Source organism: Chiloscyllium punctatum, chromosome 10 (assembly GCF_047496795.1).
Source record: "Chiloscyllium punctatum isolate Juve2018m chromosome 10, sChiPun1.3, whole genome shotgun sequence".
Taxonomy (NCBI): Eukaryota; Metazoa; Chordata; class Chondrichthyes; order Orectolobiformes; family Hemiscylliidae; genus Chiloscyllium; species Chiloscyllium punctatum.
In genome coordinates this window covers 100,135,600-100,159,484 of record NC_092748.1, presented here as the reverse complement: position 1 = coordinate 100,159,484, position 23,885 = coordinate 100,135,600, and the positions used below count along the sequence as shown (strand labels likewise).

At 40.3% G+C, this 23,885-nt stretch overlaps 1 protein-coding gene across 3 annotated transcripts in view; it reads left to right on the top strand.

Moving 5' to 3' along the window:
- gli2a (GLI family zinc finger 2a) overlaps positions 1 to 23,885 on the top strand; it is a 400,256-nt gene that overhangs the window by 40,055 nt on the left and 336,316 nt on the right. For all 3 annotated transcript variants that reach the window (XM_072579873.1, XM_072579871.1, XM_072579867.1), the window contains exon 2: positions 20,168 to 20,223. The gene's annotated coding sequence lies outside the window, so the exon portion shown is untranslated. The remainder of the gene's footprint in view (positions 1 to 20,167; positions 20,224 to 23,885) is intronic.

Here is a 23,885-nt window from a genome sequence, read left to right as displayed (position 1 = left end):
GTAAGGTCCTCGGGAATGTTGCTGAACAAATTGACTTTGGAGTGCAGGTTCACAGCTCCTTGAAAGTAGAGTCGCAGGTAGATAGGATAGTGAAGAAGGCATTTGGTATGCTTTCCTTTATTAGTCAGAGCATTGAGTACCAGAGTTGGGAGGTCATGTTGCAGCTGTACAGACATTGGTTAGGCCACTGTTGGAATATTGTGCGCAGTTCCAGTCTTCTTTCTATCGGAAGGATGTTGTGAAACTTGAAATGGTTCAGAAAAGATTTACAAAGATGTTGCCAGGGTTTGAGGAATTGAGCTATCGGGAGAAGTTGAATAGGCTGGGGCTGTTTTTCCTGAAGCATTGGAGGCTGAAGGGTGACCTTATGGAGGTTTATGAAACCATGAGGGGCATGGATAGGATAAACAGATAATGTCTTTTCCCTGGAGTGGGGGAGTCCAGAACTAGATGGCATAGGTTTAAGGTCAGAAGGAAAAGATATAAAAGGGATGTAAGAGGCAACTTTTACATGCAGAGAGTGGTGCGTGTATGGAATGAGCTGCCAGAGGAAGTGGTGGAGGCTGGTACAATTACAGCAGTTAAAAGGCATCTGGATGGATATATGAATAGGAAGTGATTAGAGGGATATGGGCCATGTGCTGGCAAATGGGACTAGATTACATTGGAATATCTGGGCAGCATGGATGAGTTGGACTGAAGGGTCTGTAAATGTGTTGTGTATCTCCATGACTCAATGACTCTATCTGAATGGCCCTTAAATGCCCCAATTGTATCTGCCTCCACCACAATTGCTGGCAGTGTGTTCCAGACTCTTACCACTCTCTGTGTTAAAAAAACTTGCCCCTCACATCTTCTTTGAACTCCCCCCCCCCCCCCCCCCCCCACACACACACACACACACCTTAAATGCATGTCCCTTAGTATTAGACACTTTGGGGAAAAGGATTCTGACTGTCAACCCTATCTGTACATCACATAATTTCGATCAAGTCTCCCCTCAGCCTCTGCCATGCCAGAGAAAACAGCCTGAGTTTTTCTACCCTAGAGGTTAATAAATCTTTTGCACCAATTTTTATGGTAGAAGACAATTAGTAGCATTCAAAATGCTAAATAAATACTAAATAAATGTGATAACTATCACTAGAGAACAAAAAGGAAACTAATTGAGCTAAAGACTGGTAAGTCCCCTGGATGAGATGGATTGAATCCTAGGAGTTTAAAGGAAGTTTATTATTAGAATACATATAGTTGGCAAAAATGTCACTCTGCATGCAAATGTTCAGGCTTAATCTGATGAGGAAAGACTATTTAATAATCCATGAGCTGAATTTTGCCATATTTTGCCTACGTGCAAATGGTGCTGAGTTTTATGGTGTGATTCATATGGTGAACCCAAGTGAGTTTTTCTCACCAAATGCCAAATTAATTGCCATTTGAGCTCTTATAATGTGATACACATGCTATCTCTGCCCACCTTATCTTTCCCTATTCACAGGGGAACAGAACACTTTGGAAGGAGGGGTGGGCAAGGTTTCTGTAAGTGTAAAAGGTCAACAGCACCACCTTCAAGTTCGCCTTCAAGTCACTTACCATCCTGACTTGGAAATATATTGCTGATCCTTAACTGTTGCTGGGTCAAAATCCTGGAATTCCCTCCCTACTGGCAGTGTAGGTCAACCCACAGCAGGTGGACTGCACTGGTTCCAGAAGGCAGGTCACCACCATCTTCACTCATCTGTGCCACTTCACCCACCTCTTACTCATAGTTGTACACTGATAAACCCTCTGTTGCATGCAACATCTTCCCTCACTTGCTATTGATACTCTTTAGCTTCTACACCACTAACGCTGCATGCCTTCAGCACTGCCTGTTCACTGCTATGGAACACCTCAACACCTATCCCCCACATTCACCAGCTGTACCATCCCCTCGCACCTTACTCATCGTACCCCTCCCCCCCCCCCCCCCCCTTTATGTCATCTCAGGAGTAGTCATCTCAGGAGCAGTCATTTCAAACAGAATTGAACAATGTTCTGCTGTGGGGCTGTGTGTGTGGTTGGGTAGTTGGGGTGTGTGGAATTGCCAGACATCCATGTCCTCACTACCCCCACGTCCTGCTGCCCTGGCTAGAGAAAACACCGTCTGTTCCCACAGGAATGTGGAGATATCCATGTTCTGACAGCCAAGGAAGTAACACTTGGCATCCATTGCAACAGTCACATTAACGAGGCATCAAACACCGTCCAATATTCGCAACAACTTCTGTATCTTAAAGGTAGATCCATACCCTCTTGATCCATCTCATCTCCCCCAGAGAAGAGTTCATTCGTGTCCCCAGATCATAATGGGGAAACATTGGTGCAACTATTGGCTGCATTGCCTCTTGGGTCTTCCAGCAGCCTGGACAGTGATATTGTTGCTAATGGTCAATGAGGTCACCCACTTGCAGCTCCGCATGTGGATGAGGGAGAGAGGACTCAGACAGAGAACAATTGGAGAGTAGGCTGGAGATGACCCTGTGGCCTTGGCCTTTGTGGGATGCACAGAGAAGAGGAGCAGTAGCGTGTATGGGAAGTATTGACTCTCATTGCTGAGAAACTGGGAAATGCAGCTACTGCATCAATTCACCACCCACAATCACCCAGACTCTGCAACACTGTAGCCAGTCCTGTGCCCACCTGGCTGCCTCCATGCAGAAGTGGGCAACTGCTATGGAGAGACAGGCCCAACACACTCAGAGGTTGCCAGGGAACCAATGCAACCAATGAAGCTGCACTCCATTACCTCACACATTGATTGTCAAGATCGAAGGCAAAGCAAGAGTAGGATGGGGAGCTTTGACACTAGTCCAGTTGTTCCCATCTCACAACGAGACAGGCCAGTGCCACGAGACACACAATTAGAGGAGCAGCTGAGCATTGGCTCCGCAATAGTCTCCAATCAGGATGTGATCTGGTCTTCACCTCACGCTGCCAGTCCCCTCTGACTGATGACGGCTCATGCCCAGAGGGTCAACCAGTGATGCTTTATTGGGCCTGGTCTACTCAGATCCCACTGCTCCTGCGGATTATCCGAGGAACCTCTAACAGTCTCCACGTTAGTTTCCCTTCTTCTCATCTACAGGGTAGGGGAGCGCAGTGCATTGCAGTTGGAGAGAGAGGGAGAGAAAACAGTTTTGGAAAGAAAAAAATTTACATATTCTCATGCGTACAAATGCCATGCTCAGCCAAGTGACCCATTGAGCCTCGAAAAGAGAAGGGCATTAATGTGCATAAAAATTGCATACACTCATTCCTGTCAAGTTCATTGCAACTATTAACAGACCTATCAAAATCAGTGTGAAAACCATCAAAAGGACTTCTGAAGATGGCCTGTCAAAATTGTTTAACGACCAGTCAAAAGAATGGGTTAAGAAGACCTGTCAAAGAATCCTGTCAAAAATACCAAGGCATTTAAAAGTGTTGCCCTTTAAATTTTTTGAGAAATTGTCCAGAGTGTATTAAAAGTAAACCTGAGAGTTTACAAACCTGATAGTTTTCATGACTGACTTACTGCTGAATGACAGCTCTCACAACCATCAGTTACCACAGTGAGATGCCTTTATTTCACTGTTTGATTGACAGCTACTCCTTGGGATTGGCTATGAATGGCAATGTTTGTTGACCTTTGAGTGAAATATTTTTTGTTACAAGGCTTTATCTTGCTGAAGTAATGCAGTAAATTGGTTTTCATGAATGACAGTGTCTTTTCTTCAAAAAGTGGAGTCTGGAATAGATACATAATTTTACTCTAGAAATTTATTTCATTTCATGGGTTTTGAAGTCGACCCATGATGAATACTAGGAGAATAAGTATGAGGGAAAACAATGGTGGGTGGTATCATTAGTTAGCTGTAAGTTGGAAAGGGATCTCCAAAGAGACATGGGGGGGGGGGGGGGGGGGGAGGGGGCTTGAAGGGGTGTAGAGTCATACAGAACAGAAACAGTCCCTTTGGTCCAACTCTCCATTCCAACCAGGTTTCCCAAGCTAAACTAGTTCCATTCCTGATGAAGGGTGTTTGCCCGAAACGTCGATTTTCCTGCTCCCCGGATGATGCCTGACCTGCTGTGCTTTTCCAGCATCACTCTAATCTAAACTCTAGTTCCACTTACCTCCATTTGGCCCATTTCCCTGTAGACCCTTCCTATTCATGTACCTGTCCAGATTCTTTTTAAGGTTGTAGTCTACCAATTTCTCCAGCAGTTCATTCCATGTACGAACCACTCACTGTTTGAAACTGTTGCCCCTCAGGTCCCTTTTAAAATTATGCCATCGAGTTTTGAACTGTTGCACCCTTAGGAAAAGATCTTTGCTATTCACCTTATCTATGCCCCTCATAATTTTATAAAGTTCTATAAGGTCACCCCTCCACTGAGCCATTAGGGTGTGTAGAAAAGGCATAGTTTGACAAAGACAATACAAAAGGCATTGGGGTTGTGGATTGAGGCATTGGGTTGGTAAAGAACATAGAGCTTGGCACATGGTCTAGAAAGTAACTCACCAAAGCTCCTTCAGCCACCCTTACCAGACCCATGACCTTAACCTTCTAGAAGGACAAAGACAGCAGATGCATGAGAACACAATCATCTGGAAGTTCCCCTTCTACATCTTGACTTTGATGAGCTGGTGTGTTCTACTGCAGAACCTGAGGCCAAGGGTATTAACAGAAAAATACATTGGCTTTGCAGTATTCACAAACACTTAACACATCAGTAAGAAATTAGTTTGCTGTTTTAATTGAGATATTAATCTTTGTACTTTAATAATGCTAATATTTCTGGTAAGATAGGGCTCAAAGCAATTTTATACTGAGTAATGTCTAGGAAAATATGTTTCATGGCTCAAATGAGGCCATGTTCCCCTGCACATTGTAAAAGATTTTATGAGCACAAAATTGAGATTTATTATTCAAAGTATCATAAACAATCACGCTCAAGGCAGTGTGTACCGTTGCTATGCTACATTTCAAATATAAAGAAGCTCACTCACCAAAAGAGCTTCTTCGAACAACCTATTTGCTGGGATGGTATGACTATATTGTGGAAATGTCGGTCAAACTCTAACAACAGGGTGTCTGAAACTACAGCATAGAAACTATTATGATAGCTGTAAGTGGTTGGTTTGGCCCAGTTGTCGAGATTTTTGCTCCTCTAATTTCAAACAAATCAGTTCCAGGACTTGACCTCATCATCCGGGCCGATATTCCACTCAGGGAATGATGCTGAGCTGGAGATGTTGATGGTTGATATGTCAAACCAAAGGAATGCCTGGGCAGACCACAAACAAAGGCTCTGCGACATTTTTTCTTTTGACTGGCATTCTTTCCTTGATCAGATCTACTGAGAATGGATGATTTGACCACTCATTCTTATTGCTGTTTGTGGGAAATAACTGTATGCAAAGTGGCTGTTGTGATTTCACTCATAATATTATCTGCTGTTCAGATAGTTATTTGTGTGAAGCATTTCAAGGCATTCTCAGAGTGTGAGTGACCTAACATAAGGACAGAGTCCTAATAAATGATCATAATGTGATGGATGGATGTGATAGTTCAGCTGTCTGCTCATGCTGAATGTTTATATATTGAAGGAGCAGTCAGTTCTTATTAAAGTTAAAATTCTAAAAAGGACAGATAAATTGAACTTTGATTATGTATTTAAGAAAATGTTATTAATTCCAGGACACCAAGGAAAGGGAACATGCACAAGCATTTTAAATGTAACTACTTTCTGTCTAAGGCCTGTTCATTAACTGGCAGAGAGTCCTATTCTCCCATTACCATTGTACTTGAGAACCAACATTAGCATTGGATCAAAACATACCTTAATTTTAAAATTCCCATCCTTGCTTTCAAAACCTTCCATTGCCTGACTCTTTGTTATTTTTGTAATCTCTTCCAACCCCACAACCCTCTGCAATATTTGCATTCATCTAATTCTTGCACCTTGTGCATTCACAATTTGAATTGCACCAACGTTGATGGCTATGCCTTCAGTCGCTTGACCTGATTACCCTCGGAAAGGCCACGCTGCCTCTCCGTCTTCTATTCCTCCTTTCAGAAACTCTTTAAGTTCTGTCCCTTTAATCAAGCTTTTGCCACTCTGATCTATTATATTCTAATGTGGCGCAGTGTTATGGTTTGTTTTGTCGATCTGCAAAGTGCCTTCACACATTGAATCACACTGAATGCCCAGTATAATATAAGTTATTGATGTAGAAGGTGGTAACTGTATGCAGTTGACAGCAGCTTTGACAGAGAGAGGAAGGTCTTGACTTTGTGTATTAGCATGGTGAGTTGGCAACCTTTTTTTGCAAAAGTACTGATTTGACTTTGAGGGAAATAAAAGTTGCAAGAATTGTTAAACATGCTACTGACTTGCTCATGCTCATTTTACACAGTCACGCCAAGTCTCGGTTTATCTTACCTTGTGGAAGTATTTATAGAGAATTTGGAATTAATCAGGGAGTGTGCAGTTCTAATTGTGATTTGGAGATGCTGTTGAACTGGGGTGTACAAAGTTAAAAATCACACAACACCAGGTTATAGTCCACCAGGTTATAGTCCAACTTGTTGTTGTGTGATTTTTAACAGAGTTCTAATTAATTATCAATTTCTGTGACTGGCCCAATGGACTGTAAGTCCGATACTTTCCAGTGTTGCTCTGAAATACTTGTGCTACCAATCAGGCATATAGCAAGTATTAGGGTTAGAAATTAGCTCAACCAATTGTTATATTCTTATACAAATTATATTCCAAGGAAGGAGTCATTTAAATGACTGTGAACACTTCCAAGTTGTAACTGAAGATGTTCGCAAACAAGGGCCTGAAATAAGACAGGAAATTATAAACACTCACATTAAGCACTTTTGGAAACTGAATAGACACAATGAGAAGCCAAAACCATAGTTTCTCAGAGTAAAACCTGGAGGTAGGATAGTTCAAACTGCAGCCCCAACAAAATAAAAACTAAATATAACATGATTGAAGAGTGAGCTTCCTATGGAATGGAAGACTGTTCCAATGGGAGAAACTCAAAAATAGAGAAATGAAAACTAAGGGAAAGAAGGGTCAAAATCCCAAGGCAATTGAAAAAGGCTAACAGGAGACTAAAACTATTCACTTCCATGAGTCCAAATCTGACCCTTAAGGCACAATGTTATTCCCTCTAGTGGGGCCTCCAACATCATAATTCAGTCAATATGTTTGAGATTATGTAAGGGTGCTGGGAACCCTACAAATAACTCTTGTAATGGATAGGGTCAGCCAGTGTCTGAATTAGGGTCAAGTTATATACCACGGAGATGACTTAATGAATCTTTTAGACAGTGCTCAAGAAATCCAAATCTCTCATGTCTGCGAACAGTATTCCTAATGTAGACATGATGAGCGCAAGATTACAGCAAGGATGATCACAGTGGTATGGCAAATGGCCTTTATTGCTCAAGGATCTGATTACCGAAGTTAGGATTTCTTGTTACAAGTGTGTGGAGCCTTGGAGGGTCTGCACCTTGAGTATAATAGGCACTTACTTATTTAAGGTAAAAACAATGACTGCAGATGCTGGAAAGCAAATACTGGATTAGTGGTGCTGGAAGAGCACAGCAGTTCAGGCAGCCTCCAACGAGCAGCGAAATCGACGTTTTGGGCAAAAGCCCTGCAACAAACATTCACTGGATTGGTTTCCTAGGAAAACGATATTATTCAATGGACCTGCATTCTCTAGAATTTAGAAGAATGAAGGAAGATCCAACTTAAACATCCAAAATTCTTATATGGCTTGACGGACTCGATGCAGGAAGGGTAACTTCTCTCACTGGGGGAGGGTGGTTCAAATCCAGAGGTCAGTCTCAGAGTAAGGCAAGGTCATTTTCGACCGAGTTGAGGAATTCCTTCACTCAGAGTGTGATGAATCTTTGAAGTGCTTTGCACCAAGCATTTTGGAGGCACAATAATTCAGAACTTTGAAAATGATCGATACATTTCTAAATATTAAAGGCACAAAGGATATGCAAATGATGTAGGAAAATGGCAAAGAGGTAGAAGATAAACCATGATTGAATTCAGTGCTGAAATCGGCTTGAGGGGCTGAAATGGGCTATTCCTGCTGCTTATTTCCTATGTTGCTATTTAAACACATAATTTGCTTATGGAACTCCAAGAGGAAATGGAAATAATGAAAAGTTCTATTTTAATAACAGCAAGTTTAAGCAGTTGCACAAATTCAACTCCATACTAAACCTAATGGTTTATTCTTTGAAAAAAAGACTTAAGCAAACAGTACAAGGTAAATGAATTTAACATTAGAGATTTCCATTCACACATGTAGAATCAAAAGTGAGAGTTTCTTGAAAAACATTTTGAGGGTTATTATTGGAATGCGGCCTTAATCAATGGTCTGTCCACTGTTGACACAGTGTGGTTAGATCTGAATGAGCCCTTCATTCAGACTCAGCCCAAGGCCTGTCACACACGTTAACTCATTTGCTGTTAACAGTGCCATTTGGTGTCAGCATGACTGTGTGCCCTTTTGTTGCTAGGAATAACATTTGGCATAATTGATGACCCTAATAGGTACATAATAGCAGCGTTAAGAAGAGCCAGAGTGGCCTGTGTTATATTCAGCCCAGGGCACTGATGGATTGATTAAATTTAAAGATTAAAAAGACCAACCTCAACAATTTTCCTTGCAGAATTGGCAACGCATTGTCAAAAATAAAAATAACCACATGCTACTATTTATCATTTGTGTGTCTGTAGAATTTGATTCTAGGATTTTGAAATGAATTGTATTAACTTTTATTTAAATAGAACCCCTAAGGCTTAACATTTTAATATTGTATGTATAGAATGTAAGTTTTTTTTTGTTTATTTTGAACTGAAGCCTTGGTAGACACTGTAGGAAGACAGTGTTTTAACTATCAATTCCCTCTGCTGTTGCCCAGATGATTTTTTTTTATCTAAAAAAGGTTGTCACCAACGTTGCTCAATTTAAAAACGGCAGACGGAATTTCTTCAGTCTTTCATACAAAGATGTTAATCATGGTACGCAGGCCTGAGATTTTCTTTCATTTTGAATTCTGGAAGTGAGGGGGCTGCTAATACATCCACACACAAGCCATCATTTTCACTTCTCCCTGTCATCCAGCATTTCTGAATATCCGAGGTTTGATTGACATTCCACAGTCACCCCATATCCGGCACCATGAATGATGTTTACTGAAACTTGGCCATGCTCCAAGCTTATCGTCCAAGAAGTGTTTGGGAAATAGATTCAAACTGAAATGAGAGCAATCCAGTCAGATTCAGTTTGACCGGGAAACTGGAGTCCATAACAGACAATGGCATCCGAAAAGGTAAGATTTGGTTCAACAGTTAAGGTGAGTCCTGTCATCAGACATAGTCATGTCCTGTAATGGAGTATACCAGAGTTATGCAATGGTCCGTGTTGGGATCATAACTATTCACATTATAATGAATGATTTGGACAGAGGAACTGAGGGCAATGCTGTTAAGTTTATACATGACAGAAAGATAGGTGGAGGGACAGATAATATTGAGTAAGTGTGGAGGCTGCAGAAAGAATTGGACAGGCTAGGAGAGTCAGCAAAAATGTGGCAAAGTGTAAAGTCATGCACTTTGGTAGGAACAATAGAGGTATAGATAATTATCGAAATGGGCAAATCCTTTGAAAATCTGATGCGCAAAGGAGTCCTACTTCAGGATTCTCTGAAGGTTAAAGTGCTGGTTCAGTTAGCAGTTAGGAAGCACATGCAATGTTAACATTCATTTCAAAAGGGCTAGAATACAATAGCAGAGTTGTACTGCTGAGTCTGTATAAAGCTCTGGTCAGACCACATTTGGAATATTATGAGCAGTTTTGGGTCTCTGTTTCCAGGGAAGGATTTATGAGCACTTGAGAGAGTCCACAGATGGTTTACACAAATGATCCTGGGGAAGAAGGGCTTGTCATATGAGGAGCAGTTGAGGACTGTGGGTGTGTACTTGATGGAGTTGAGAGGATGAAACGGAATTTGATTGAAACATACTGGATACTGAGAGGTCTGGGTAGAGTGGATGTGGAGAGACTAGGACCCTAGAGCACAGCCTCAAATTGAAGGGAAAACCCTTTAGAAGGAATATAAGGAGGAATTTCTTCAATCTGAGGGTGGTGACTCTGGAACTCATTGCCACAGAGAGCTGTGAAACCCAAGTCATTGAGTGTATTTAAGACAGAGAAAGATAGGTTCTTGATTAGTAATGAGTTTGAGTGGTATAAGGAAAAGGTAGGAGAGTGATGTTGAGAAATATTTCAGCCATGATCAAATGGTGGAACAGACTGGATGGGATGAATAGCCTAATTCTGCTCCTATGTCTAGTGGGAAAAAGTGAGGACTGCAGATGCTGGAGATCAGAGCTGAAAAATGTGTTGCTGGAAAAGCACAGCAGGTCAGGCAGCATCCAAGAAGCAGGAGAATCGATGTTTCGGGTATAAGCCCTTCTTCAGGAATGAGGAGGGTGTGCCAAGCAGGCTAAGTTAAAAGGAAGGGAGGAGGGACTTGGGGCAGGGGTGTTGGGAATGCGATAGGTGGAAGGAGGTTAAGGTGAGGGGGGAGGTGTGGGTGCAAGTTTTGCATTTCTTGCAGTTGCAGGGGAAGGTATCGGGAGTGGAGGTTGGGTTGGTGGGGGGTGTGGACCTGACGAGGGAGTCGCGGAGGGAGTGGTCTTTCCGGAACGCTGATAGGGGAGGGGAGGGAAATATATCCTTGGTGGTGGGGTCTGTTTGGAGGAGGCGGAAATGACGAAGGATGATCCGATGTATCTGGAGATTGGTGGGGTGGAAGGTGAGGACCAGTGGGGTTCTGTCCTGGTGGCGATTGGAGGGGCAGGGTTCAAGGGCGGAGGAGCGGGAAGTGAAGGAGATGTGGTGGAAAGCATTGTCAACCACGTCTGAGGGGAAATTGCGGTCTTTGAAGAAGGAGGCCATCTGGGTTGTTCGGTATTGGAATTGGTTCTCCTGGGAGCAGATGCGGCGGAGGCGAAGGAATTGGGAATATGGGATGGCGTTTTTACAGGGGGCAGGGTGGGAGGAGGTGCAATTTAGGTAGCTGTGGGAGTCAGTCGGTTTATAGTGAATATCCGTGTTGAGTCGGTCGCCCGAGATAGAAATGGAGAGGTCTAGGAAGGGGAGGGAGGAGTCTGAGATGGTCCAGGTAAATTTGAGGTCGGGGTGGAAGGTGTTAGTAAAGTTGATGAACTGTTCAACCTCCTCGTGGGAGCACAAGGCAGCACCGGTACAGTCATCGATGTAGTGGAGGAAAAGGTGGGGGGTGGTGCCAGTGTAGCTGTAGAAGATGGACTATTCCACATATCCTACGAAGAGGCAGAACTTCTCTTTCCAATCCTCCCACTTCCTCCAAACCAAAGGAGTAGCCATGGGCACCCGTATGGGCCCCAGCTATGCTTGCCTAGTTTCAGTATGGTCATTGCTTTCTGAAATTCAAAAGAAGGATTGATTGCAACCACTTTAGCTTCATTCTACTTTGCACTGAAAACATGAAAGTTATTAGTTCTGGAAAGAAAAGATGCTTTTTTTTAAACTTACAGGACCATTTTAACATCACACAAAGCAGTGAGTTGCTTCTTCGAGTCCCTTCATGGCTGCTCCACCCTTCAATAAGATCACGGCTGATGCTCAGTAAACACCATATTCCCGCTTTCTCTCTAAACCCCTTGATTCTGTTAACATCTAAAAATGTATCTTTCAAATCAATACACTTCAACTTACACAACCTTCTGTGGTTCTGAATTCTACAGGTTGACCACCCACTGAAGTCCTAAATGGTTCATCCCATCACTCGCCATTTTTTATACTGAGGCCCTGATTCATTTTGATTTGCAAGCCTCACTTGCCAAGTCAATGCTCCGATCGCTTGGTTGGAGTAGACCCACACTTGGTAGCCTGTAGCAACTGTTTAAAAAAATGATTCTTGGGCGCACCTGGCCAATCCTATTGGTCTACTCAAAGAAATGAAAGCCATTCTTAAAAGTCAGCTGCAGTAGTTTGTTATAATAACTTTGGCAATGAGACTCATTCAGTGGCATGCTTATGGTGTGCTTATGCTGTGCTTCATTCATTAAATGAGCAAGGCTCCTTTCCATGTTCCATTTTTACCGACGAAAGTAAGTTTTTTTGGAATAGCAGGCATACAGCCTGCAATAACAATATTTGGGCAATTAGTTCCCCCGTGCCCCTCCTCTCTCTCCCTCACCCCCACCCAACAAAAAAGGGCTCATTAAAAATATTTCATGAAAAGTGCTCATTTCAGATTACCGAAAGATAATGATTCTGTTGGATAGACAGCACTCTGTGATATTTAATGAGGTGCTTTAAGTCTAGACTGAGGGGAGCAAAAAAATAATCCTCGAATCAGGTTTTGGCATTCATTCTCCTGGAAAACTGAATTGGTGTACAAAAGAGCTTTTATTAGTGGAACAGGTGGAAACAACTCTGGCTCACCACATTGCTTTCCTGTCCTCTTACTTAAATTTTACGTTACAGTGATTACTTGTAGTTTAGGAACACAAAAACTTCAGCAGCTTTTTACTCAATGTTTATGTTTTCTTCAATCAATTTTGCTTGTGCTTTAGTCACATTAGTTCAATTAAATTTGGCTTTGTCATTTAGAAGTATGTGCCACAGTGAAATTTATTTGGTGACAATTACTGAATATGTACTGTACAGTTATAATCTCTTCCAACCTCTTCCATCAGACCGAAAATACAAAAGCCTAAACACATGTTCCAACAAGTTCAAGAGCAACTTCCTCCCCGCTGTTACTAGACTTCTGAATGGATCTCTCAAATTTTAAATCCAATATTGCTTTTGCACAATTTCCTTGCAGCCAAAACTTTACATTCCTCACTCTGTTTAATCACCCTATGATCTTTTTGTCTTTGTAAAACAAAACGTTTCACTGTACATAGGTGCATGTGACAATAATAAATCAGAAATTGTCAGAATTTGGACCTAAACAAAGCACATTGCAATCTGTTGCATTGTTAACTTTGCATGTATTATTAACTTTGATCCCATAACAAAGTACACTGCCACAGCAGTTGTTGCATTGTTACCTATTGAGTGATGAACTTAAAGGAAGACCTGGTGAAGCCAGTTTTGTCAAATAGGAGGTGAATGGCCCTCAGTGGATGGGTAAAGAAATCATCCCTCAAGACTTTATTGTCAGAATGTTCCAGCAGGTAGTTCAGACTGTGGAAAATTGGAGAGTTGATCATTTGATTTGCTTGACCCATCATCAGATATATTCAAGAGGGAGCTGGACATGGCTTTTGTGGCTAACTGGATCAAGGGGTATGGGGGGAGTGTTAGAATGGGATACTGATATTGCATGACTAGCTGTAATCATATTGAATGCTGGTGTAGGCTTAAAGGGCTGAATGGCTTACTTGTGCATCTTTTTCTATGTTCCATTTAGATTGGAAAATACTTCTCGATATTCGGTTTAGCCAATGCTTCCTCAGCAGGGCACCTTTAGTCCCCCTTTCATCTAATAACTGAGGACCATTGTGAAAATGGTCTTCCACTTCATCCAGCCTTCAGCAGTGTTGTTATCAAATGAACAAGCATTGGATTTCCTGCATTTTCCACTTTATGCATGATTTGTAGTCCTATAAATATTCAGTAAAAGCAGCTTGTTGGCAGAGCAATGAATGAATGAATGATGGATGAATGATTTATGTATTGTCACAAATGTCTTGAAGATCTAGTGAGAAGTGTTTTGTCACCACAATCTGGCACCATCTTGATGTACAATAAGGATAAAAAGAAATTAGTTCATTTTCTGTTCAAATTGGATCTCAACCATGATTTCAGGGTACGTACAAGGTGTTTCGGTGTTCAACAAGTCCTGCTCTGGGAAGAGTAATGATGACACCAATGGCCCAGGAGACCCTGGCCCTACTGCTGCTTCACTGTCACTGCCAATAATCCAGGCCTGAGCATGTTAACTGCTGGGATTCAGCTTGATCAATGCATTTAGTTGGGAGAATGGGGATAAAAGTTGAGTTTATAAGTTAAGAGTTTGATGAGTGGCACTTGATTTCTCAGTTGGTATAAACAGTGGGACTGGATGGGATCATTATTATTTTGTACAATGCTATAAATGGGCGAAATCTGAAATTCTGTGGAGGGGGAATGGAGTGAGGTGGGGTTGAAGCCTCAGGCAAATGCCTGGTATTGCTCCGATTGAGGTTCTTATGTCACTAATCAGTTACTTCCATCTTCGGTTTTCAAGTTACCAAACCAAGTCCTTAGGTGGGAAAGAGTTGGATGAAGGCTCAGCTCTCTCATGACCCTCCTTTCCCATTCTGAGTTGGGGGACGACCTCCAGTAAGTCTGACCGCTCCCCCCTACCTAGTGATCTTTAATCCCCTCATTCTTTCCACCATGACAGCCCACTCCTTTTCCCGCCAAAACATTCCATCCACACCCTGCCCGTGGCTGTGAGGCTGCTGGGAATTATTTGCTTGTCTGTCTTTTCTGATGGTAAATACCATCTGAGAAATATTGCGCCAAGTTTTATGACCATCTGGCAATCACAATAATGGGCATAGGAACAAAAGTCTTCACATAAAAACTGCAAAAAAAAACATGATTTTACACAATGCTTGTGAGATGTCCACAGCCTCTTGTCAGGAGTGAGTATCTTCAACGAAATTGAACATTGAGCCACACAAGGATCTATGTTGGCACGTGATCAAAATCAATAGCTTTACCCTGAGCGGGGTGAGATGTCAGTACTGAATCCATTCTCCTTCATCATTCAATATGAATGTATTGAAAAATTATGCCTTTTCAGTATTTCGTCTGAATTACAATGTTAAAATTCTTTTTTAAAAATCAGATTAATTTGATAATTACTTACATTATTGAATGAACAAGGGCATTGCTAGAAAAGGGCATGTATTGTCAAAGCTCATCAGGATAATTCACAAGAATGACCAGAGTATTGGGCATACAAGATTTATACTGTCTGGAGAAGAGGATTGATTAGCATGTAGACTCTGATTGGGAGAGGTGTTGCCATGATGAATGCATCAGTCAGATGGTGACTGATAATTGACTGCAAAACATTATAAAAAAAAATTAAATCACGCAAGTTAACTCTAATTGGCCAATGGACATGAATCTGAGAATAGGTGTCACCAGTTTTTTTCATTTGAAACAGGTGCACTACATGCGCATATACTTTTTGTCTGCCAACAACAGGATCTGATGCATTAAATATGAAGCTTCTAATACTCACAAATGTACAACACTAAGCGCCAGAAGGATGGTCATAAATTGGTTGTCAGCATATGTCTTTGGATTATTTAACAAATACTGTCCAATTGCAGAATTACATCCAATACTGGATACTGTTGTGAATTTTGGAGGTGAAGCCTGATTCGGTAAGATCAGTACCTTACTTGTTATGAACCACCAATGTACAGTCTGCCGAACATGAACCAGCACTGAAATTCATATACCACGCAACACAGCTTTGTGATAGGTAGAAAGTCTTTTTGGCTTTGTGGTGGCATCCTGTTGGTGGCGAACTCTGCTCATGTTGCCACTACAAAGTAGCTGTGTGAGACAGCTAGCTTAATCTCTTGCTTGATTTTTTCAGATAATGTAATATGAGGCAGAGTGGGTAGTTTGCAAGGCCAAAAATGACACTCTTGGCCCTGTTCATGATTTGTGCAATATATAGCAAGAATTGATCTGATTCTGGAGGATGGATTTGATGTTCCTTATTTGCACAATGAACAAATGGATGGGACCCTGTTTACAAGGATTCCAAAATGGTCAATCTTACAGCAAGTGGAATTGTCGGAGTCCCAACATATACATGGACCAGTGAAGGTAGGATTGCAGTAGACGGTATTGGAGAACCTCCATTTCTCAACTATGACATTGAGGGAAAGGAGCTGATTTGACTGATCAATTTCAAAAGTAAATTTGCACACAGAAAGGAGCCCTTTATGATTTGTAGAGAAATTCTTCAATGGTGCTATGGATTCAGATATAGTTAGCGTATCATTTACATAAAGGTAGGAGGTTAAATATCATTCTATCAAAGTCAAATTTTGAAGATAACCCTGTCACTCAAGGGCCCAATCCAGTGAATAATTGCTGTACTGCTTCAAAAGCAAATACTATATTTCATTCTTGAAAGTTGAGGCCAAAATTGCACATAGAATTTTGTGTATGGTCACACCAAAGCCACATACAGCTATAGCAAGATCTCCTTAGTCTTGTTTGCCAATTGCCTTACAATAAAGACCCACATTCAATTTGCTTTTATAAAATTATTTGCTGCGCTGCATACTATTTGTTCATATTCCTTGAATGAGTAAACCCCCACATCTTTCTAAACATCAATGTTTTCATGTTTCACAACTTGTAAAAAATGTTATTGCTTTTTGTGTTTTTCAAGCCAAAGTGAATGACCTTACAATTTCCCACATTATGTTCCAACTGCGATCTTATTGCCCACTCATTTAGCTTTTCTATTTGCAGTCTCTCTGTGTCCCCCTCATAACTTACACTTCCATCCATTCTTGTATCATCAGTAACTTTACATGCATTATTCTCTATCTCTTTGTCTGAGATATTAATATTAATGTAAGTAGCTGACACCCCAGCCTCAGTCCAGTAGTCACAGCCAGCTAACATTAAAATGCTACATCTGCTTCCTGTCAATTAAATAACCTTTTAATATATAACCGTTAATTCCATGAGACGTTTTCATGTACACTAATCCTTTATGTGGCACCTCATCAAATGCCTTTTGGCAATCCAAGTATATAACATCTACTGGTTCCCCTTTGTCTAGCCTACCGGTTGCATGCACAAAGAATTCCAATACGTTTATCAAGCACAATTTCTCATTCATAAAACCAGGTTAACTTGTTTTAATTATAGTATACTTTCCAAAATGTGCTGCTGGATTTCCTTCATAATAGATTCCAGCACTTTCCTGATGACTGATGGCATTTGTTAGGTATAGAACTCCAAGGATAGTACATCAAGCGGTGCTGGAGCCCTCTGAAAGAAGAGATCTGATAATTCACTGTTCCAAGATGAATGATTTGATTTGGAATACAAGTTATTTCTATTTTACTTTAAAAAATCAGGACAATAATTAGGTTTTTGGCATCTCAAGAAGGTGACTTGCCGTAAGACAACATACCAGTTCTTAGAATCCAATCAAAGGAGCTTCAACATTTAGAAATCCAGTAACTGAACATTCTAGTGGTAATTATCTTGAGAGATAGATATTCTGACCATGGACACATTAAAGGAATAGGTTCAGAGTATACCATGAAAGATATGTTCTAGCATTCACTACTGTGGAACATGGACATTGTGGCATGCATTAACGGTTTGGAGACCTTGTAAAATAAGTTGGAATAGGAAACTAAAATGACATTAATGTTTGAAATCATTATCACCCACAATTCATGTTTAATCAAAGAAAAATTAATTGCAATTAACAATGAATTGAAAAATTAGGATCAAGGATTTGAATTCTCATCGTCAGAGGAGGATACAATTATATTTTAAACTCTGATGAAGAGTCATTTAGACTTGAAACATTAACTTGCTCTCTCTCCATGAATGCTGTCTGACCCGCTGTGATCTCCAGTATTTTTTGTTTTCAGTACAGATTCCAGCATCTGCAGTAATTTGTTCCAACATATTTTAAACACTTTGGTCTTAATCTAACATTCCTGGAAGTTGGCTGTCCTTAAGATCAAAAGTCCAAAAGCATATTGCATGCAGCATTGCAACAGAAAGGAAGCTGAGAGGAAAGAAGGGTGAATCTGTGATGTACGGTTTCTGCTTTTCGAAATAATTTATGTTTGGTTTTAATCCCGGCAGGGACGTGGAAATCCTATAATATGGTTGGTGGGATGTAGAAATCCCTTCTTGTGAAGGATGAGAGGAATATAATATATATATATATTTATATGTATGAATGAAGCCATTCAAGAAGTCTGCAGCAGCCTAACCTCAATGAACTTGAATCCTTACACCAGCTGTGGTTCGTCAGTCAGCAAACAGGTCCGGTCACCAAATAAAGGAAGTGCTGTCAACCGTGGACACGTTTAATAACTCCACTCGGGCTTTTTAGTTGGCTGGGGGTGGTGGTGGGATTGCAGGGGGAGTGCCAAGCGATGGTTATCATCTTCCTCTTGTTATTTGCTCCTTGCAGTGTGGTGATTGTCTAATTATTTCCTTCCCCGTGGTCGCTGATGACCAAGCTGACCAGAACTTTCAGTCATTTATCAAGTGATTGATGTTGCATTTGCAAGTGTCAGGAGCCACCAGATAACACGAACAATGAAGAAGTAGATTAAAAATAAACCTGTTCGCCCTTTACTTTGTAATTCAAGGCAGCCAATATCAAACTACTTAAAGAATTGGAATGTTGCTACAGAATACTGCATTTATATTGCTTCAGAGTTACATTTTGTCCTTTAAAAGAAAGTACGTCTTAAGGAAACTTACTTGATTCTCTATGTAATGAGAATCAGACCTTATTATAGAAGTGCCCTTAAAATCCAAAATGCTGGGGAAATCTAGCAGGACTAGCAGCATTAGCAGAGAAGGAAGCAATATTAATATTTTGAATCCCATTGTACATTTCTTCAGAGCTTTCATTTTGCAAAAGTGTTCAATAAAATACTTTGTAAAATATGATGAAAATTTCAAAGATATATTGATCTATTATTCACACTATCATTAATAATTATGTGACTTGGAAGCAATGAGGGGGATGAGTTTACTCATCTTGAGTGAATATGGCTTTTGAACAGATGGAACTTGCATTTATACAGTGCTGTTTATAATTGCAGGTCATCTCAAAATACTTCCTAGCCAATGAAGTGGTTTGTGGTCTGGTCATTTGAAATGTAAAGCATTTATATCCACATGCATTTGAGTTAAAATATATGAGCACTTATCGTCAACAATCATGGTGTGTGTACAAATCTGATAATTTTATATAGTGTGCCTTTGTATGTGAATGATGATAGTTTTCAGTTAGAAAGGATGATAGTTATCGTGGAAAATTTGGTAACTTTGCCTACTCAAACAAAACATAGCATTTAAGATAATTCCCTGTAAGTGAAACTCTTTGATATATTTCCGAGTTCTGTAAGGTGTAAGAAAGTGCAAGTCTTTAATTCTCTCAATGTTGTTATTGCAAGTTGTTTTGTTTTTACAAAGAAATGGTGTCATCTTGTTTAAAAATATTTTGGATGCATTGGAGGGACGATTTTCAGAAATACCGCCTGGTAGTCTGTGAAATGAGGACAGAAAATTTGTTGACATGCATGCTTTTAATTATAATAACAATAATAAAAAAGAAGATAATTTTTATTACAGGAAAGTTTGTTCAAGCTATTGAAAAATTTGCAGAATTCTAATAATTAAGGCCCATGTATTTTACAATTCTGCAAACACACAGTGTATAAACAAAGAAAAAGATAGAATGGATTAAATGGTTCAGTCAATAGAAATTATTCAAAAACTTAAGTGCTTTATTAAAATCTCTAACTGTGGTTTCCTTGCAATACTTTTAAGGTGTAAAAAGTGTTTTTTTTCTCAAATAAGCAGAGCAATTCTTCATTTAGGGGTGCATCCTGAATCTGTACATTTAATATACAGCATTGTTGACATACTATAGCTCTTTTATCCTTTTCAGGTGAGAAGGGAAAGATTTAAAAGGGACCTAAGGGGCAACATGTTCCCGCAGAGGGTGGTGCATTTATGGTATGAGGCTGCCAGAGGAAGTAATGGAGGCTGGTACAATTACAACATTTACAAGGCACCTGGATGTGTATATGAATAAGAAGGGTTTGGAGGGGTGTGAGCCAAATGCTGGCAAATGGGACTAGATTAGGTTGGGATATCTGGTCGGCATGGACGGGTTGGACCAAAGGGTCTGTTTCTGTGCTGTACATGTCTATGACTCTATGAAGTACTGCATGTCAATGTGTGATGAGTAGTATACAGTTTCCTTAATAGCTCTTTTTTGAATGTTCTATTTGTCAGGTGACTGCAAATATTCCGCAGTAAGGTGAAGAAACCATAGTGTCCTTATTTATAAGGTAAGTGTAATCATAATTCACTTTCCATCTCTTTTCAATTATTTCCAGTTAACTCAGCTGGTTTACTTGCCCTTTCTATGTCTCAGAATATTGTTTCATGTTGCTAAAATTCTGTTCTCATAATTGATATTTGCTATCATCATCTTATGTCTTCTACAAATAGTATCTCCAAGGTCATTATTGAAGCATGTTACAATGGTACTGTACCAAGCTAATGTTAGTAATTGGTGACGCTATCAATACTGTTCTGATCAAGCAAAATGATTCCTTGGCTTTAATAAGAAATTCCAATTTGTCAAGATGACAAAACCATTAAATTTGGAACGAGAGGCACATGTGTCAAATTTCCAATGAAGCAAGAAATATCTATGGTTATGTGTGAGAGAAAGCAGTGTAAATCAGTTGCCGAATTGGTGAATGAATTCCTGGTGAGTTGCTAATCATATTGCGCACAGTCAGTTGATTATAGTTTGCATGTGAAATGTTGATGGAGTTGAGAAAAAATATTTTGGAATTCTGCTCCACAGACATACCTAGTGGTCAAATCTTGCAGTACATTCATGTCCATTAATATATCAATTTATCACAGTAAGCTGATAATTATGAGGGTCAGGTAGCACAGTCCTAATTTCCTTACCCCTGAGCCAGAAGGGCTAAGCTCAAATTCTACCTGGTCCAGCAGTGTCTCCTAATATAGCTGATCAGGCTCATCTTTCAAATATAAGGAGATAGTGGAGATTATAATTATTTTTTTTTAAATGCTGGAAAGACTGAACAGGTTGGTTAGCATTCATAGAAAGGAAACAGATTTTCTGTTCATGACATTTCACCAGAACCGTTCTCATGAAAGACTATTTTCTTGAAACCTTAACTCTGGACAGAATGTTGTTTTATTCAAGCCTAAGTTTGGTGGTGGATATCAAAGTGGAAGAGACTTCTACTGAGGAACAAGTTGGATTGTCCTACACAATTATGCTTTTTATTAGCTCATTACATATTTTTATGTTGATAAAATGCCACATTTTATGGGCAGGAAGTAGTGAAGCCCTTTGGGAGCATTTGGTGCCACACTTAACAATGTGGACAATCCTTCACTCTCAGCAACACATGAAGCATCACTGAACATCAATGCATCACCCTTACCCACCCCTGGGGTTGTCAGAGACCAGGCAAAAAGCAATTAGTGATTCCTTGTTGATGGCTCTCTATAAGTCCTTCTAAAAGACTGTCCAGCACAGAGGGGAAGTACTTTTCTCCAGGAGAGCACCAAGAGGCCAAACTGACCAACAAAGCCTGGCAGGAGTTGATGACAGAAGTCAACACCCGTGATTGTCTCAAAACAACCTGGCTGCAGCACTACAAGAGGACAAATGATTTACTTCCTGTTCAGCTCAGGTGGAGTGGGTGCTGACTTCCTGTTCTGGGTGCACAGTGATGATGTCAGCTGTACTACTTCCTGTCCCAGTGTGTTGTCAGGAGATATAGTTTTTTTTTGAAGAGGAGGACCATTAGAGTTCTCTGCAGGATTGCGGCCAATATTAATCCCACAGAGCAAACCACTAACAATGATATCATTTGAGGAAGACCAAGGGAGTCCAGCTCCTTGGGTCTAATGGCAGCCATGGTTTCACGGAGTGAAAGAATAGGCTCAAAAGGGCTACATATCTTATTCCTGTTCCTATGTCATTGTCTTGGCCAGTATTCATCCTTCAACCAACATCACTAAAATACATAGACCGGCCCTCTACATTGCAGTTTACATGTTCTTATAAATTTCGGGTGATAATATGTCAAAACTCACTTGGCATGACAGTGACATTACAATAGAAACCATTGGAAGAACTTTCACTAGTTTCTGCTTTCCTGCAGTACCTTCACATTGATTCATATACTGAATCAATAACAAAGTATTTACATTTATATAGCTCTTTTCACAACCCCAGAAAGTCCTGAACTACTTTGCGTGCAACGAATACCTTTCAGGTACAAGGGGTCACCAATTTACGAACATTCAACTTGCATACATGATCTTGTAAAGGTGTAATTTTAAAAACCCTACGTGAACATTTTCTCGTACTTGTGAATTTTTAAATTATATTTTATTTTTATCTATTTTATATTGTCCTGCAACATGTTCTAACTTGTGTACAAATTGACTTGTGAATGGGCTCTAGAATAGAACCCACTTGCAACCTGGGAACTCTCGATATAATCATTGCCGTACAGCAATGTTCCACATTTAGAAAAGCGCAGATGACTGGATAACCTACCTTTTTCATGATGTTAGTTGAGGGATAAATATTACATAGGGGAAAACCAGTGCCAAAGAAGAGTCTGATCAGACTCAAAGCATTAATCCTGTTCCTGTCTTGACAGGCACTGTCTGATGTGCTGAGTTTCTCCAGCATTCTCTGTTTGTGTACTAGGGCTCTTATTCAAAATAAAGACTTTTACACCCTCCTGATAGCTCGGTCAGGAACTCAATTTTCTTAAAGGTGGTGGCCCCACCTGTACAGCAGTCTCTCAGTGGGACCTGTCAAGCTGTGCTCAGGCCTCTGGAGTAGTGTCTATTTGCAGTTAGTTAAATAGTAGAGATTGTTGTGTAGCATTGTAAAGCACATTTAAGGCTTGCAGCAGAATGAACAGACTCTCAAAGTCATCAAGTGAGTCACCCAAAGCCCAAAGGACCAACGTCTGGCCTGTAAACCAATCCGTTCATCATGTTTTGAGAGAGCAGACTGATGGAATCATTCTAATTGAATTGATCCCTGGTAAAGTTGAAAAGTATGAATGCCACATGAAACAATTGAGGCACTCAGCAAGCTGAGATCAGAATGTTAAGCCGCAATGCTTGAAGGCAGTAGCCTGGAATTTGTACAAGAAGTTGAGAGGGTTTAATAGTGAATGGCCAACACTGATGGTCAATACACCTCTTAACCAGAATTGGCTCTGAAAAAATAATTTTATATTCTTGGCACTATTGTGAAACAACCAACCAGAAAATAAAACAGTTCTGGTTTTCTGCTTAGAAATAAGTATTTAATTGGCTGTAAAACACTTAAGGATAGGCTGAGGTGATGAAAGGTACGACCTAAAGTTCCTTTCACCACCTCACTACCTTTTTTTTGCTTTTTAATCTCACCAATGTTAATCCTCATTGTTATCAATGCAGAATTCTTGCTTTGTGACAACAATCACTGTACCCCCAAAGATTCCTCCAGTTTTTCATGCCTAGAGACATTTTATTAATGTATTAAGCCACCATTGAAATTTTTTTTAACATTTTTCATTGTTGACTTGTTCTGCTAGGACCTTGGCAGAAACAACACCAATGCTGAAATGAATTCGGAAAGAAGACTTTGTTTGAAGACAGTTATTAAACATAACAACTGTTGGACAAGTGATTGAAACTATTGTTAGGAGCTTCAGGGATTGATAGGCATGAGCTGTAAATGGACACCACTGACAATAGGCTGCACCTAGAGAGAAAGTGTGTTGGGAATAAAAAGGTTTTTGCTGTGACCAAGTATGCTGACTCTAGGAACAAGACATTGACTTGTGCTTAGCACCCGATTGAGCTTTATCACATAACAGCATTCCTAAATGTATTTAGTAAAAACAAGTTCTGTGTTTGTGTATGTGTGTGTGTGTGTGTGTGCGCG